At 36.8% G+C, this 14,477-nt stretch overlaps 1 protein-coding gene across 14 annotated transcripts in view; it reads left to right on the plus strand.

The window, feature by feature from the left end:
- Positions 1 to 14,477, plus strand: part of Klf12 (Kruppel like factor 12) — a 430,087-nt gene that overhangs the window by 43,239 nt on the left and 372,371 nt on the right. For 6 of the 14 annotated variants that reach the window (XM_048801306.1, XM_048801307.1, XM_048801303.1 and 3 more), the window contains exon 2: positions 2,137 to 2,241. The exons of the other annotated variants lie outside the window; for them this stretch is intronic. The gene's annotated coding sequence lies outside the window, so the exon portion shown is untranslated. The remainder of the gene's footprint in view (positions 1 to 2,136; positions 2,242 to 14,477) is intronic. 14 annotated transcript variants of the gene reach the window in all.

Here is a 14,477-nt window from a genome sequence, read left to right on the forward strand (position 1 = left end):
GAGCAGACATCTTGTTTTCTTCCTATTTCTAGAGGGAAAACAGTATCGTCTTTTTTGCCATTAATATGGTGCTAGTTGTGGGGTTTTATGCAGATGCTCGTATCATGTTCTATTCCTTTCGTACTACAGTGTTTTTTATCAAGAAATGGTGATGAATTTACTGCATCTGTTGATACGATTATATGGTATTGTTTTTGTCTTTTGCCATGGTATATTACATTAATTAATTTTTCAAACGTTAAACCAGTGTTGCATACTTAGGATAAATTCTACTTGTTCATGGCATAAAATTATTTTTATATATTAGTATTTGTGGTTTGTAGGTGTTTTGTTTAGAATTTTTGCATCCATATTCATAAGAGATACCTGTTGTTAGTTTCCTTGTAAGGTCTTTGTCAGCAAGAATTCATTTTAAATGCTTGGATACCTAGATATTTAGGTTATCTTTGGAATTTTTAATTTGTTACAGATGACTTCTGTAATACTTCCTCATGACTGCAAATATTCACTTATTAAATAAAATGGCTTAGATAATAATATGGCTTAAAATAATAATGAATTATTATTTAGTTAACTAAAAAATACATAGGTTTTTTTAGGTTTGGAAAGAGAACACAGTAACATCTATTTTTAAAATGGAACCATAGAATTTATTGTATTTGTGGACCTGGTCTGAATTCTCCTCTCCAAAATTTTTTTGGGGGGGAGGGTGATGGTGGAATTGTTTTCTGACTGTCAGTATCTGTGTCTGTGTCTATAAAAGACCCTGTTATACTATCATTTACATGAAAAGCAGTGAATATCTTATAGTATGACTAAACTAAAATGAATTTGATGGAGGTTCAGCTTGGGTTTGTATTTATGGGTTGACTGCTTTTACTGATGTGAAGTGTGTAAAAATTGTACACATTTGTCACGTTTCTATTAGAGGTTGCAGAATTTTACTGCAGGGGTTTCTTGGACTTAATAAAGTGGCTTATAGTGCAGTCCAAAAATTAAGGCCTACTGTGCTAAAACATCCCTATTTACATACAATTGAAGTTAATATCTTAATTTTAATTCCTCCTGATTTAACATTTTTAAGTGGTTTTACATGCAGGACCCTATTCAATCATCATCAAAGCCTTGTTTAAAAGAGTTAATATTACCATTTTCATTTGTCAGAAAAACAAATTCAGGTATAAAAAAACCTTAAGTTTACAGATCTATATATTAGCAGAGGAAGAAGGGTAGTAACCCAGATGTTTAGAATCCCAGCCCCATGATCTTTATTGCAAATCAGATTGTTTAGGTAAAAGTTCCATCTCATGACCATATTCTGACTTCTGAATGGTCCTTCTCTTTTTGTCCTTTGCTAGAGTTGAAAGATGGCAGCCAACATTTTTTGCCAATGTAATAGTGGCATAAAATTCCTCCAAAGGAGGGTATTTGTCCTTAGTGTAATTTCTGAGCAAAGTAGTAAGGATTGCTGGATGCTTGATACTCGGGCCTGAGTCCAAGCTCCATCTTTCCTGGAGCTTTTTTTTTTTTTTTAAATCAAATTCTTATGTGTTCGGAGCTCCATAATTAGAGAGCAGGGCTATGCTTTTTTCCCCCTACTCTGTAGGATCCTATCCCCCCTTCCAATCACTCATTCCTGTGAAATTTCTAGGATCAAGAGTACATTGGTAAAATCTGCCCTGGGCCATGGCCCCCATCACTGCTCTTCTTCCAAAGAATGGAGTTGAGTTCAGTAACTGGCATTTCTTCCTTTGTCTACTCATTATTTGTGCATTGATGGTCCTTCATGGATAGCCCAGTTCTGGCTTGTTTTCCACGACGCACTGAAAACACTAATTATATGTTAGTATCTTATACTAGACAGATACCCTCTTTGGGTGCTACAACTGAAGAACTGACTATTTCCTCAAGTTTATAATTAAAAAAGAAAAAGAAAATCCTGGGTTGAGGAACTTTAAGTGACCTGCTTGAAATGACATGTCTAGAAGCTGGCACAGCTGACTTTAGGTTATCAGCTCCTTGAGAGCAGGTGCATCTTCTTCACTGGTTTGCCCAGCTCCTGACACTTGCCTTGGCCCCTGGTTGCAGCCCAGTAGGTGTTGAATGGATGTTAAATCCCTGCTCCATACCTTGCAGGTGACCCCAATTCTGCTACTCTGAGATTGCTTAAGCAGAAGTTTCTGGACTTTTACATGATCCTAGGTCATCTCAGCACCCAGGGGCCAGCAGCTACTTTCACAGGTGAGAAAATCCTTAAGACTTTTTGTTTTGAGGTTTGCTATTATTTCTGACCTACCTGGGTTTTTGATGGCAGAATTCATGTAGCTGGTGCTTGGTACCTGAAACTGCTTGGGCCAGTCTTTCTACTCCTTGTTCCACAAGTTGTGTTGTCAGAATTAACTCCGTATGAAATTATTCAAAAGAATGTCATCATTCTTCATCATCCTAGGTGATACACAAATAAAAAGATCTAGACAGTATATGTTTTGGAAGATAGAAGAGAGAAGCAAGTAACATTTAACTTTTAAAACAAAAATGCTAGCCGGTGATAGTCAACCCCAAACCTTGTTGATTTCTTTAAGCTAACAATTTTTTAAAACAAATTTGGTTTTTAAAATGTAACTCATCAATTTATATTTATATAAAATATTAAAAACTTAGTGTTTTAGTTATAATTTTTGTATAATTATATATAAAGATATAAAGCAGGCTAAAAGTAAAATTTACTATAAAGTTTACTGCAGTTTTTCCTCATTGAAAATATCTTAATTATTATTAATAAATTAAATCAGGGGTTAAGCGAAGCATTAATAATGTATATTCCAATATAGAGAGTTGCTTTTCTGCTTGGAAGCTATGTGATACTATAGATTTATTAGTGTTTGTTCCACCCACAGTGTATCCCAGAATTACCTGAAGTGTGTGCTAAAAATGCAGTGTCCTGGGCCTAACCTTGTTTGACTAAATCAGAACCTTTGAAGGTTGTATGTTAACACTATCCCATTCTCCACTGACTATGGTGAACTTTTTTCCCCCCTAAGATTTACTTTATTTAAAAAAAAAAAAATCTTTTTGTAGTTATAGTTGGACACATGCCTTTATTTCATTTGTACATGGTGCTAAGGATCAAACCCAGTGCCTCGCCCATGCTAGGCAGGCACTCTGCCACTGAGCTACAGCCCCAGCCCGATTGTGGTGAACTTTAAAGTTAGAAGCCTACTGGCTGGTAGGTTGAAACTCATGATCAGCATTCTGAAGGTCTGGGTGGAGTCTGTTCTAGCTAATTTTATGAACATTGTTAGACCTCTCTAAACCTTGATGTTTGTATCTGGAAACGGGAATGATGCTAGTAGTAGTTACCTTCAGTAGGTGTGAGAATGCAGTAAATTCTGTGTAAACTAGTATAGTGCCCGATATAAAACAAGAGGAGACTTGATAGTGGGTTGCCACTGAAATGTTCTAGACTAGGAGCTTCTATAGCTACTGGGTAGAGGCATTGATTCCTACCTCCACTAATCAGGTCTTGGAAAACTCCCAACGCTATTGGTGAAAATGTAGGCTTGACAGGCATTGGAATCCTCAAGGCTGCTTCTTTGGCTTTCTAATTGGCCGTGCCCTTTTAGCCTTGAGTTTGAATTTTCCAGTAACTTCCATTCAGGTCCATCCCTACTTCTGTTGTGTACCCCACTACTTCCCTTAGGGCCAAAGGCTTGGCAGGAATGTTTGTGATTATTTTCATGGAGTGGTCTTCACATCTGAAAAAACCTTAACTGTGGTCCATTACGTACCCTGTCTTACTCAGTGTTATTCTCTGATCATGTGGGTTTGATTGTAGGTACTTTTCTCTGTATATTTTTCTCCTTAGGTATTTCTCTCCTTTTGTTTTGCTTCTAACTCAATTCCCCTCACCCTTGTCTTGATCATTTAACTGGTCATGATAATACAGCTGTAATGTATTATTTGGGTCTCATGTTTATATAAAGAGCACGGCTTTTAATCTTTCTGCTTTAAAAACAAACAACAACAACAAAAAACCCTTCTACCAGCTATAATGAAAAGTCTCTATATCCCCACTTTTCCTTTTTGTATGGAGGAGTGAACCCAAGGCATTCTATCACTGAGCTAAGTCCTTGGCCCTGTTTATATTTATTTTAAGACAGAGTCTCAGAGTTGCTCACGCTGACCTTGAACTGTGATCCTCCTGCCTTAGTCTCCCCAGTCACTGTGATTACAGGCATGTGCTACCATGCCTGGCTTTTATATTCGATGAATATTTTTATTAGCACACTAACTCTCTAGTAAGGGGGAAAAATGTTCCCATCCTGTTTCTTTGGCTTCTTCGAGTTGCTGGCTCAGAGTGTGTTTTATTGTTTGATGGAGTAGATAAAATTCTCCTGATGTTTCCGACTCACTCTAAATTTGGAATACACCTTCAGTATTCTTTTTGGCTTTATTGTTTCCTACACATCTATTTAAATACAGTCCTAAAGTTTAAACGGAACACTGTTATTGTGACTAAGAATAATACGTTTAAGGGACCAGTAGATTAGACTTCATTACCATCTTCACAACCATGTAAAATCCAGTATTCCCTCAAAGCATTCAGTACCTTCTAGGGACTACTAAATTTTGCTGTTACCTTGGTAGATGTATGTTGGTTACTTCCAGTGATCTATACATGTGGAGTAGTGGGAAGAACTTGACTTTTAAAATTTAAACTTCATGGGGTCTTCCTGAAACCCTGATGTCAGTAACAGGGTCAGAACAGAATGATCTCATGCCTGATCCTATTGCATTTGTAACAAAGAACACTGCTTTTAGTTTTTATGTTGAGACTTCTGTGAAATTAAGAAAGCCTATAGCTCATCCCCCCTTTTAACAGTGAATGGTTGATTTAATGCTTTATTTCATTTTTCTTTGAAAGTTTATTGGAAAAAAAAAATCTTTATATTTGCTTTATTATTCTAGGTATTTATTGGGTTGTGAGACATATGATATCAAAGTCACTGAATTGAATGTAACTTATTTTTTTGTAGTGAACTTTGCATATTTGCATATGTGTTTTATAATGTTAAGATAGATGATTTTGCCCTTCAAATTATTCTTCTACATTTTAGGCCCTTGTACATATATTTGTGATTTTCTCCACTCTAAAATCCCCATTTTCCACTCCTAACCTTACTTTGTTCTTTTTTTCTAACAATTCCAACTCTCAAAATCTCATGCCTACTTCATATGTCACCTGCTTCCAAGAAGCCATCTTCTTTCTCAGAGTCAAAATAAATGAGTTCTTTTTCTGCATTTTAATTTGTGTGCATTGGGACTTTTTGCCTAGATTTCTATTTCACAGCTATTTCATTATTTAAAAGATAGATCTAGACAAACCTATAAAATTACCATTATTCAAATATTTTTGAGCTACAAAACATAGGAGATTCTTACAGTTGAACCTCATACTTATTTCAACACTAACTGGATAAACATGAAAATAAGATGTGCTCTGAGTTACTTAAAACACATATGGACTTGGATTTATGTGTCTTTCCACAGAGAGTAGTTTTGTAGATGAGAATGTGTTGGATAAATACCTATTGAAATGAATTCAGTTGGATTTGTCTAAATTACCATTACTCTTCCTAAATCACTTAATAATTAATGATCTAGACAGAATGCCCGGTATGTGGGCCACACCTTTTGAAAGCCAGGATATTTGAGTACACTGTGTACTTTGCCTAACCCTTTTCAATATCATTGTCAGATAACTGAAGTTAAACTCCTTGTCTTTAAGTCTCTGGTTCTTATGTGTTAGTTTTACATACTGGATTACTTTTGTGGAAGGTTTTTTTCTTTAGTTTGCCTGTTCTGGTCCTAATTTGCTTTACTTCATGCAAAAGTAGCTATTCTTTTATTTTTGCTTTTCCAACTAAATTTTTTTTTTTTTTTTTACCAACCCAAGTCTTGCCTGAAGGTCTCTCAGTGTGTTCCCACCCCTGCATCCCAGGAAAATGCTCCCTGGCTTTGTTTGTTTAACCGTGGAAAAATAATCCTTTCCTTCTTTTGAAGTTCTATTCTGTACTGGCTAAAGGTCCAGTTAAATCACAAGAGATAAAAGTTACACTGACAATCTTGGATGTTCCCTGCCCTTTTGCCAGAAATAGCAAACCAGATACTCATCTTGAACAAAAATATGTACATGTTCAGCTTCACTGAAACATCTTGTATCTGCTCATTCTTAGAAGTGGGATGGTGAGGCTACCCATAGGGGTTAGAGGGGAAGGAGTTCGAGGAGGAGCCAAGTGTGGTACTGAGTTAATGGGGAAAATTATGCCTTTTCTGTATGGATAGACTCTTTAATATTGTATAAGTTCTTTCTTAGATACCTTTAACACTGTGTAATTTCCTTAAAGTATGTTCATTAGCTCAAACTTTTTTTTTTCTAACCAGAAGAAATTTTCTATGAGAAAAGGGTGTTTAGGTATCAGAAAGAAAGCTCAATCTGAGTATATTAAAATATTTTTTAGCATCATGTATACAATATTTTGGTTAATGTAAATTTCTTTTGTACTTGAATCAACAATTTTGTAGCATAGTACTTCACATTAGATAAAAAATTCTTTGTTCTTTTATAAAGTTTTCTGTATATAGGCAGTTTTTTCATTTTTAGACTCCCTCATTGTTTGAAGAGCCTGAAACATGAGATGTTAGAGTTTACATAGTTGAAACTGGTCATTTTAATAATTAAGTATAGTGACTTATTTTCTGACATTCTCTGGCAGAAGTGTATAGAGGAACAGGTTATTGTAAATCTGCGGAATCTATGTATGTCCATACATACATACAGGCATGAAAAGCCTCCTTTTATTCTGGTGTTTTAATAATTCAGCAAAACAGATAGTTTTTATTGAGTTTGGATTTAAGCTTAGGAGCAGAGATCAGTGTTTCCCCAGTGCTTATGCTGGTGGTGCCTTGCACATGGCACATTCATAACTGTGTGTTGAGTGAATGATTGATGGTTGAGTTTCTGCTGGTTGCTTAATACCATGTGATGAGTTTCAAAGAGCAGAAAAAAAAAATAGAATAATAGTAAGCATGGTCCTTGAAGTAAGTCAGAAGTTTTTTTAGTCAGCCTTTTCACTGTTGTGACTAAAGATCTGACCAGAACAATTATAGGGCAGGAAAAGATTATTTGGGGGCTCACGGTTTCAGAGTTCTCAGTCCAGAGATAGCAGGCTCCATTCCTTGGGGTTCAAGGTGAAGCAGAACAACGTGGTAGAAGAGTGTGGCAGAGGGAAGTAACTCACATGACAATGAGAAAGCAGAAGGATGGACTCCACTTACTCCAAAGCATGTCCCCAATGACCACGTACTCCAGCCACACCCCACCTGCCTTGAGTTACCACTCCATTAATCCCTTCAGGTGACTAATTCACTAATTTTTTTCCTGAACCTTCTTGCATTGTCTCACATGTGAGCTAATGGGGGAGCTCTCACATCCAAACCATAACAGAAGTAGAGGCAAAGATAAGTGCATACAACAGGGAATGATTAGTACTGGAATCTGGAGCACTTAAGGTACTTTTCAGTAAAGAGGAGACAGGTGAAGGGGGAACAGCACTGATAATGTCATCTTGTAATTACTGAATACCTATTTTGCACTGTTTATTGTGCAATTTTTGCACGCATGACCTCGGTGAATCTTGGTGACATGTCTGTGATTATTAACGTCCTTCTTATTTCTCCATGATCCAGTCAATTTTCGGTACCTTACTAAAGATCTCCTCCTGATCATGTGGGAATATTTTGAGAACTATCATCCTCCTTTACTGCTTTGCTGTTTAACTGTTAGTTTACAGAGTTATCTGGACCAGGATTGGTTCCTTTGGTAGTCTTGTTCCAGACCCTCTTGACAGCCAGTCACCCAGTAGAAACTTGGGGCTCTTCTTAAACCAGAGTGTAACACAGACACTGTTGCTCAGAGGGCTGCACCCTCCCAAATCACCTCAGCAATGGGAAAGGGAACATCAGGGAGATCTCAAGGCTTTCTTTGTCTTTCCTTTCATCAATAACAATATTAAAATCCATTCCTCTTTTTGGTGACATTTTAAATCCTGATTTATTTCCATTATAGGAAATACTTTACATCTATAAACAGTTATGAAAAACAAAATAAGCATTGAACATGGCTGCTGTTGTGTCTGAGTTACTTCCAGTTTGGAGAGTGATATCATGATTTGATAGGCTCATACTGGTTCTAGATCCATCACCTGGGAAACTTTTTATAAATACCAGTTATTGTAGTCCAATGTCCAGAAATTCTGAGTAAGTTTGGGATGGGAAATTAGAAAATCTTTTTTGTTTACTTATCTAATACCTTCCTCTCTCTCAACCATTTTTATGCATGGGAACTGGTTCAGTAGCATTAAGCCTATTCCCAGTGCTGTGCCGTAGACCTCAGGACATTTCATCTTCTATAACTGACAACTTGCCTCTATCTGCTGACAACTCCCTATTTTCCTCTTTCTCTGGCCTGTGGTAACCACCATTCTACTTTGTTTCTTTGAATTTGACTACCTTAGATACTTCAGTATTTGTTTTTATAACTGGCTTTTTTCACTTAGCATAATGATCTCAAGGTCCATCCATGTTGTGGAATGTGACAGGATTTCCTTCTTTTTGGTACCAGGGATTGAACCCAGGGGCACTTCACCACTGAGCCACATCCGCAGCACTTTTTAGTTTTTATTTAGTGACAGCGTCTTGCTAAGTTGCTTAGGGCCTCACTAAATTGCTGGGGCTGGCTTTGAACTTAAAAGCCTACTGCCTCAGCCTCCTGAGCTGCTGGGATTACAGGCATGTGCCACCGCACCCAGTGATTTCTTTCCTTTTTAAAGCCATATAATATTCTGTAGTGTGTATACTGTCCATTCATACTCTGGTGGACATTTGGTTGCTTCCATATCTTGGCTATTGTGAAATGGTGCTGTTGTGAAATGGGCATGCAAATCTCTGACCCAGAACTTGCTTTCAATTCTTTTACATATATCCCCTCAAAGTGGAATTTCTAGGTCCTATGGTAGTTCTATTTTTAGTTTTTTTGAGGAATTCCCATATTATTTTCCATAGATTTGCACTCCTTTATAATCCTGCTGGCAGTACAGAAGTGTGCTGGTTGTTCACATCGTTACAAAACTTGGTACTTTCTGTATTTTATATAGTAGCCCTCCAAATAGGTGTGGGATGTCACAAAAAATTTCTCTGGTGATTTTGATGGTAAGTTAGGTGTGTGAGTCTCTGTCTTAGCAAACCTTCTTTTTGAGAAACTGCAATGGTGCTAGCTTCAGGAAATCAGTAAAAGAATACAGAACTTTCTGTCTAGTCCACTGAAAGAGAACAAGTGTTTCTGCAAAGTTGAAGTTTCCAAGGAAATGTTATTTTATTAAGGTAGCTAATTGGTTGGGTTCTATTTAGGTTCTATTAACTTAAACGGTTTATAAGTTTTGTGCTGCTTCTTTGCACCTTTTTTTCCCCTGTATAAATTTCAAAAATTATTTTTAATTTTGATAAAATACACACAAGAAAAATTTACTGTCTTCATCATTTTTGAGTTGCATTAAGTACTCTCATGGTGTAGTGCAGCTATTGTATCATCCACCTCTGTAACTTTTTCATCTTGCAGAATGGAAACCGGTATCTATGTAACATTAACTCCTCTTTCTCTCTGACTGCTGAAGTCATAATTTGTGTGTGTGTGTGTGTGTGTGTGTGTGTGTGTGTGTGGCTGGCATTATTTCAAATTATAAAAAATTTCAAAATATTTTTTGCAATATTTAAAAATGTTTCTTTGATAAACATTTACTGAGTGCCTACCACAGGAATAGAATTTCACATATCCTAAATCTAGAGACATGTTCTTTCCACTTTCCCTGCTGCCACACTTCAGCATCTCCGAAGGCAATTTATTATTGGCTAATAGTTTAATAGACAGGGTTTTGTTTCTTATTTACACATTAAATAGTGGCACGCTTTACCAACTATGAGAACTTATTTCCAGTGAAGCTAGGGTAGGTGATTTCTGGGAAGGAAAATTATTATTTAGAAACATTCATTTAGGGATACCCTTAAGATTTACAGACTGTGAATGTTTTAATTTAACTCAGGAATAGAGATGCTGTTTGGTATCATTAATCAGTACATTTGAATCATTACTCTGAATGATTATGCTTCATTTATTTTGTGTCAGAATGTTTTCCACACAATAATAGAGAATAAAAGTACATCATTAATTACAGTTGAGCAGCTCACACATTTGTGGATATATATATTTCCATATTGTCATGCAGTGAGGAAAATTTAATATAACAAATAATTAATCCTTACAAAATAGTTGAAGATTTAATTAAATTATAGTATTAAATTCATGGACATTTATAATTATGCTTTATAACAATTTTCAGTAATGCTTAAAAGAGTTTGGAGAAACATTTCCACAAGCTTGTGTGTTCTATTTCTAAATGGGAAGTATTCGTAATGATCTAGTTTCTAATCTTTTGAGGTAATAGTTACAATGCTTTGGAGAATAGTACAGCTTTTTGAAACGTGATCAGCTAATCTGCAAAACTGCACTGTGATGGGATTTGTGAAAGGGGTGACTGATTACTGAAAAAAGTTATATAATTATGAATGAATTTTGCCTTTGCTCCTTTACTATAGAAACATTCCTTGCCTGATAAGAAACACTGAAAAACCTGCTCTTCTGGGTTCCACAACTGCCATGCCTGTCAGTATCTGTTCCTTATAGCCTTTTTCCTTCACCCTGGTTGGCTGGGACTCCTGTCAGAAACCACAAAACAAATGACAAAACCCACATGCACTTATTGCAATATTATAAAAACACATTTGTATCTTTCTTGGTTTAAAAGGCAGATAAAAGAAGCTAGGTCCCCAGATTTAATTGGAATTTGATGATGTCTAAAAGACAAACAGGTCTCTCTCATAGAAGAGACTATGCATAAAGAAACTTTAAGCAGTTCAATGCTACAAGGCAGAGTGGGTGGAGAATGCAGTTGGGGAGGTTCTTGGAGAAGGTAGTAAGTGACTGAGAACTTGTCCCCTCTCTTTGTAACAAAGCCAAAGTAATTTCAACACAATTTAAATCACCAAATGATTTTCAAATGTTTTCTTACACATTGCTCCAGCTTACACTCACAATGAATTTGTGATTTATAACTTTTACAGCTATTTTGAATAACTTGCCCAAGGATACTGCTCTCATAAATGATGGGGTCAGAAGTAGGATTCGAGACTTCTAGCTCTTAGGCTTATTTTATTTACAGCACATTATACTTTGTGATTTACTGAATCACATTTCATCCTCTTTCCCACAATTATATCCTTAATATGGAATTTTAATGTTAATTTTTGTAGTTTGAAATGTGTGCAACAGGTTGTGATTTTTCAAAAACCGTCAGAGCCCTTATTCTTTTCAATAGGGAATGAGATTTAACATTCAAAATGATTTATGTTAATTTTCTGTGGGATATTGATAGTTCTTATACTGTGCTGTGGTTTGAATAGGTCCTCTCCCAAACTCAGGTGTTGGAACAAAGTATTAAGAGGTGGGGCCTTTAATGGTAATTAGTCTGTGAGGGCTCCTCCCCATGTGGATGGAATTAAGGTCCTAATTAAGAGGCCTCAGACACGTTCTGCTCATTTGCCCTCTCACATCTCACTGTGGGAAGACATAGGGGTCCTCCCTTCTGGAGGATACAGCCTTGAGGTGCCAACTTGGAAGCAGAGAGTCGCTGTTACAGACATCCAGAATTTCTGGTGCCTTGATTTTAAACTTCCTGGCTTCCAGAACTGTAAGAAATGAAATTTCTTTATAAATTTTTCAGTCTCAGTGATATTCTTCCAGCAGTACAAACAGACTGAGACATACAGTTATGAAAACACTCATTTTAAATATAGTTAGGAAAATCTAAAATATTTATCTTTAAATAATTTAACAACTTTATTGAGATATAATTCATACACCACGTGCTTCACTGTTTTAAGCGTATGTTTGAGTTGTTTTTAGTATATTCACAGAGTTGTGTAGCCATCATCACTCATTTGGAACATAAGAATACCTACCTTTAAAAGTAGTGGTATTCAGGGACCTGGCTTTTTGGCTATAAAGAATAAAGTTGCTCTTAAAAAAAGTATAGATAGTTATAACAAAATAATCTTTAAATTCGTGTCAGAATTTTGTGTTTAAAAGCCTTTCGTGATAATGAAATTATTTCTCAGCCAATTAGAGACAGCTTCTGCAGGAAGCTGGACTAGGAAACTTGACAACCTGTGTAAGACTTGTGTGTGGGGTGGGGAGGGGCTTTTTTCCTTGTTATGTCAGTGCCTGTTTCTCCACTCCTGTTTTTGTTCAGAAAGGAGAAGTTGATGGGATATGTTTAAACACATGAGTTTCATATACTGTGGCAGGAATTATAAAGCATATATGTGGTCATAAAATGTAGGTTAGATTTCTGTTTCGGTTTATCAGGTTCACAACAGCTCAGGAACAGAAATGTTACATAAGGTTGTCTTTAAAATTATTATTTGCTAAGCTCTGGTGCTCAGAGGTTGGTGCAGATTAGAATTACAATAGTAGCCTCTTTTCTCCCCAGAGATTGTAAGTTAATTGATAATTTGATCTGGCATGGGACTCATGTGCCAGTAGTTGGCAATTTTTGGTTTAATGCATGATTCTAACCTTTGGCAGGATTGAGGACCATTGTTTTAATTTTTGCTGTTAAAATTTTAGATGAGAGACCTGCAGCTTCGTTTTTTAAAAACCAGTTTACATTTTGTCATTGTGTCCGATCCTTCAAGAAAAGGGACTGATTAAATGAAAGCTAGATTAGAAAAATAGGGGGACTGATTAGATCCCGGGGCAGCACCTCAGAAACTCATTTGATCATCTTTTACATCATTAGTATATTAGAAAATCCCTTCCTTCCTTGTCTTCTTCTTTCCTTCCTTCAACATTTATTTAGTGCCTGCTATCTGTTCCAGCATTGCTTTATACCCTGAGGATATAAATACAGTTTGGAGTCCTTCTTACATTTGAGTTGGCAAAAGATGCTTAATAAATATTTGTTGAGTTGAATGGAATCGCAGCCGAGCCCTCCCCTTGGCATAGTGCTATGCTGCGGAGCCTCAGATCCTTTGTGGAAAAGATGCCTTTTGGATATCCAGGAACATTCCAAGCATTGTCTCTCACTTCCTCACTTGTCTATCTCTTTCCCTTTTGTTTTCAGGGACATGGCAACTTTGGCTTGGATTTCAGCCATCAAAGACTAGTAACTGGCCTAAGACTAGTAACTTTGATCTTAACTTTTCTGTGAATCACACATCCTACCCACCTGGGACCTACCAGCTGCATAGATTTAGGGAAGATGGGAGGCAAACCAGAAGACAGAGACAGTGGACATTCTCCCTAGAGGGTTTTAAATCAGAGAAGGCTGTCCCCGGAGAACTTCTGTAGCCTGGCCTGCAGGTTTTAGAACCCAACAGTATATATGGCCCCAGCAGATTTTCTTCTGTGGAGGCAGGTGAGGAGGTGGCATGCTGTGTCCCTGTCCCAGTTTATCAGTTCTCCCTGGGTTTGATGGTCTCTCCTGTGCTTCCCTACAGTTACTAAGATATTTTAGTCATCTTATAGGGGGGAAAAAAAGTGTTTCAAAGTAGCCAAATGTGCTTGTGCACACACATTTGAGTGAAGATAGTAGCACAAGGGGTGACATTTTTGCTTTGCTTTTTAATTAGTAATTCTTTTCCATGGTTATTTCTAGCCTTTTCAGGCTCTGAATGTACAGAAAATATCTTCTGAATAAGAACAAATAGTCTGTATTGCTGAGTTATATATGTTCCTGTGGTGCTTCTGTTGGAAGTGAAGTAGGGTGGGGTGGGAAGATCGAAAGGGTCACACAAGGCATTCTTTCTGTTGGAGTCCTGGGTGCTGCTGCTGGTGATCAGACTTATATATGATGGTGAATACTGTTAACTGCAGGCATAGCATGCTCCATGTTTTTAGGAAAATGTTTTGGAAGTAAATTCTGCTTTTATATTATATGTGACATCCTGGAACTGCATTTCCTTCTCTGTTCTTAGACTTTTTATTTGGGCCATTTGGCGTGGTTATTCTATTTTGCAAATAATTTATTCTTCGGACACATATGTGCTGCCCTTGAGAGATTGTGTTTGTTCAGAAAACCTTTAAGTGTACTTTGAGGGGCTTCTGTGTGGCCACCACCAGAACACAGCTTCCTCATGTCCCTGACCTTAAGCCAGCAGCAGGCACAGTTGAATTAAAAGAAGCAGCATAGCTATGGACTGTTTTCTCTAAAAACAGCCCTGGACAAAGCATTTCCTTAAGTAGCATTGAGCAGGATTTGGAACTTCCTATGCTTCAAAAAAAGCCTTAGAGAGATTTACGGAAG

Source organism: Marmota marmota, unplaced genomic scaffold (assembly GCF_001458135.2).
Source record: "Marmota marmota marmota unplaced genomic scaffold, marMar, whole genome shotgun sequence".
Classification (NCBI taxonomy): Eukaryota; Metazoa; Chordata; class Mammalia; order Rodentia; family Sciuridae; genus Marmota; species Marmota marmota.